This window comes from Camponotus floridanus, unplaced genomic scaffold (assembly GCF_003227725.1).
Source record: "Camponotus floridanus strain SB8 unplaced genomic scaffold, Cflo_v7.5 scaffold79, whole genome shotgun sequence".
Classification (NCBI taxonomy): domain Eukaryota; kingdom Metazoa; phylum Arthropoda; class Insecta; order Hymenoptera; family Formicidae; genus Camponotus; species Camponotus floridanus.
This window is the reverse complement of record NW_020229848.1, coordinates 472168-476890: the sequence shown is the minus strand read 5'-3', so window position 1 is coordinate 476890 and position 4723 is coordinate 472168.

Below are 4723 nucleotides of genomic sequence, written 5' to 3'. Positions count from 1 at the left end.
CATAATATAAGAAAACAAAAATGTTAAAATAACTATTAAAAATAAAACACGTTTATACCAAATATATTTTATTTGGCAGCAAGGTAAATGTTAATATTTATAACGGATAAAGAAAAGGATAATCTATTAATCTGTTTATAAAATAGTTCTTTATTAAATGTTTCTTATTTAATGTTTATCTCAATAATTAATATACGACTTTTGATCTTACATACACTCGGCAATAAAAATACTTTAATACACGCACTAAATGGACTATTTATACGTCTAGATTGAAATAATCTATTTAATATTCTGAATTCCAATAAGGGATCCAGATCATTAAACAAATTACTTTAAATCAATTCAATTCATCAAAAATTAAATAAAAGAAAACAGATATACTTTAAATCTTATGTTAGTTCTTTATCAATCCTTTGAAGACTTTCTTTTTACCCATTTTATGATGAAAATTTAAATACGAGTTAGTTGAATTTGTCGTCGCCTAGCGGCAGCGAAGAAACATATATAATACACTATTATAAATTTTTGTTATTTGAAAATGTTGTTGCATATATATATATATAATATTTTTGGATAAGTAAATTTAAATATATCCAAAATGCTTATTTATTATTTTTTTTATCGCGTACCATAGAATTATGGTAGATTCAACCAGTATGTCTGTTGGAAAATGGACGAATCAGAATTTTTGTAGGAATTAGCAGATAAATCTGATTTATTTCTTCCTGTTAAATTTATTAAATTTTCTGGTTAATAGTAAACTCGCAAGCACCAAGTTGTCTAAAATTTTTTCCATCTAATTTCAAAAGTCTGTTTAATATTCTGAATTCCAACAAGATTATTGGATAAATTCAGTCTAGATTATTGAATAAATTATTTTAAATTCAGTTTGTTGGAAATTAAACTGATAATCATTGATGCAAGAAGAGGATGCAGCTCTAACACGTGCAATCAGAGAGCTAGCGTCCACTTTCTAGCACTACTGCTCGTAAGAAAAAAAAAATATACTCTGGATTTAATGTTAATACTAGTATACATACTAGTATACAGTTAATACTTTATATACATTTTATGGCAATATTGAATACGAGTTAAGTTAAGCTAGTGGCAAGAAAAAAAATTAATATAACAAGATATTTTATAGATCCAACCAGAAAATACTAACCAAATCCTTATAGTAAAATCTATTAAACTTTCTAGTTATAAAAAATCGAGTTTTATCATAATAACTAGAAATTCATGTTTGACCAAAATGCCTTCAATCATATACGTCTTGTTAGTACAATCAAACGATTTTTCTCAGTGCAGTATTATAAATGCGGAAAATCTGGACACTACAGACGCGATTGCCGTTAGCAGTAATAAATATACACTACCAAAACCGGAAAAATCTACGCAAATAAATATTGTAAAATTTTGCAAATAATATAAAAAGGAGGCAGCCGCGACGTATGCTGGAATTTAATGGACGACCCAAAATTAATATTAAAAATAATAAACAAAATAATAGAAATAATTATAAAGATAATATGCGTGAACAAAAGACTTCGCATCGACAGCGGAAAAAGAGCGCCAACTCTACAAGCAATAGCGAAGAGGAGCAGGAAGAAAAAACGAAAAAGCAATCGCGACCTGCCCTAGAGTATCGCGTAACACATGTTAAAACTATGCATGCACCATCGAAGGACGAATTACTACAAGTTACACTATCATTTCGCGAAGTAAAAGGAGAAAATATAAACATGTTATACGATTTCGGATCAACAATTTAATTAAATTAATAAAATTAAGACATTTAAAGGACGACACATTAATATACGAGAAGAAGATAGCACTTATAGGAATAAGCGAACATAAAATATAATCATTAGGCAAAATGTACGCTACGATAGAAATTAATAAAAACAAAATTAAACATGCATTTTACGTAAAAGACGATATCGCTATAGAACACGAAGGAGTTCTAGGACTAGACTTAAAAAACAAACAGCTAAATGCGATTATTAAACTAAGGAAATAAAAGACAGCACATTAAAACTTCATCCTAGCAATAAAATAATTATAAATCCGCGTAATGAGACAATAATAAAAGCTGTAAATAATCGAAATCGGATAGGGATAGTACGAACAGAAGAAACCACACCAGGAGTTTATATTGGAAACTGTCTAGTAGAACCAAAAAATTTTTCTTGTCCTGTGAGCGTAATAAATACGACCGATGAAACCATTGAGTTAACAACCCCCATCGTCACATTAGAGGACATGGAAGACAAAATTAGCATAACCGAAATAAATACAATAAAATCAAGGACAAAGATTAAAACCAGCACTCCGCGAGTGCAGCGTATTTGACAACTATTGCGAACTCAAAACAATTCAATAAAGAAGAGGGGCAGACACTCTTAAAAATCTGCGAAGAATTCAACGATATATTTCATTTTGAAGGAGAACCACTGACATACACCGCGACAGTAGAGCATGAGATAAACATATGGGTTGTAAAACATTTTAGACCATACGTATATGGAACGAAATTTAAAATTCTGACCGATCACAAACTTCTAATATCGTTGTTTAACGTAAACGATTTCAAGACTAATCCGATAGAAATTAAAACTAGAAGAATACGATTTTGAAATTATACATGAGGCCGGACGGGCAAACGCGAACCTCGACGCATTAAGTTGCAACGCGATACCGAGACCCTCAAATAAAAATAATAATCATGAATTCTCAATAATAGAAGAAGAAGAAGAAGAAGAATACAAAGCAGAAGAACAAAAAGGATAGATATTAAATTTTGGGACGTGCTAAGGTTTGATTTTATGCAGAACTTTAGATTTAGTTTTTGGAATCTGTATGACGAAAGTAACATCAACCACTATACTAAATGTTTAAAACAAGAACTTGCAAAGTGGAAATGTATTATAAATAAAAATTCTTGCGAAAATCTAGGAGTCATTAGAAATGGCATCCAGTAAATCTTGAAAAAAAACAATTAATTCTTATCATAATATTCAAAATATTCGATTCATTTTATAAGGATATTTTTTATATTCTGCATATGTTTGAGACATTAGTTATCACTTATAAAAAAATTATTTAAAAAACACTAAAGAAACTAAGAACACAATTGCGTCAGAAGATTTTTATTTCCTTTTCGAAATATCTTCTGTAGATTTTTGGATGGAAGAGATGGACATATTGTAATGGTTTGAAGACGGCAGATCGTAATACATGGAATAAAGTTTTTAATAATTCCATGAAAGGAAATGATAAAATATTGGAACGTTTGGCTTATAGTAAAAATTCTTAAATTATAATCTATTATTTAAAAACAAAAATATCTGACATTTTATTTAAATCTTGTTATAATATATCTTATCTTCAATTCGAATCAATAGAGCGAGCTTATGTTTCGACTGCTAATATTTCTTTTTCGGTCATTGAAAAGCATACTAAATATATGCTTATAAGTTTATTAAGAAATTATGAAATAATAAGACACAGGTGACAATATTATTTAATGCTATTTATTTAAAGATATACTACACATAAATGTAAAGATTTATTGTACGAATTAATTATAAACGTATTGTTTTATTTTTTCTAGAAAAGTCAGTGAGATTGTAACATTAATTGTTATAATTAACAATCCGCATTCTAAGAGACAGTTGGGCGAGGTAAATTTTAAATAAATCAAATTTCTATATTTTATGAAATATTTTTCTATAATTCGCTTCATAATGGTACTCTGTATTTGCGACAGTGCAATTATTAAATACGAAATCATTTATTGATAATAAATATTTAAAAAATCCATTTTTGATAAAGGAATTTGTAAAAAAAGAGTTAAAAAATTTAGTCATTCCCACCCACTATTGAATACAAAATAGAAACACGCCGGTAGAAGATTAAAAACAGATAAATTATTTTTGATCTTTATTTAACAATTAAATAATTAAATCTTTAAGACATTAAGTGTTTAGGAATTAAAAATACAGCATAAATGATTGTAATAATATTTATAAATGTATATATTTAATAATTCACTAATGTCATATAAAAATTAACAATTGTTTAACTGTATTTAATCAATATAATATTAATTGTATAATATAATATAAAAAATATTGTATGGTATAATATTGTATAATATTGTATAAAATTATTATATTACATTACAATATAATTCATATTATGAATATTATGTATATTTTTAATATTATATTATATTACATATAATATTGCATTACTCTTCTGTATTAATCTATAAATTTAATACATAGATGTTGATTATACCATATATTTACATGTGTTTATTTTACACAGATACATACATATAAGGTGTTTCTAGTATCTCGCAACAAAGTAAAATCATAAGTAAGTATCGCTAAACTTAACTAAAAAATCCTATATCATTTTGAAAATCGCCTCGTAAAATTTCGAAATATTAATTAAAAAAGAACGACCAATACATGCAAGTGTAAGTACAATTATAATTCTGTAATTAATTTTCTCTCGCGAATAATTTCTTAGAAAAATTGTCTTTATAAATAAAAGCTTCATACGATAATATACGAAAATGGGATAAGAAACATAAACAAGTATATACTTATTGACTTCTGTCGATATGTAAGATAAGCTATGCTACGTATAATCAAGATGGTATTTATATAACACTAGGTATAACCTTCTATATACTGTTAGATACGCCGTA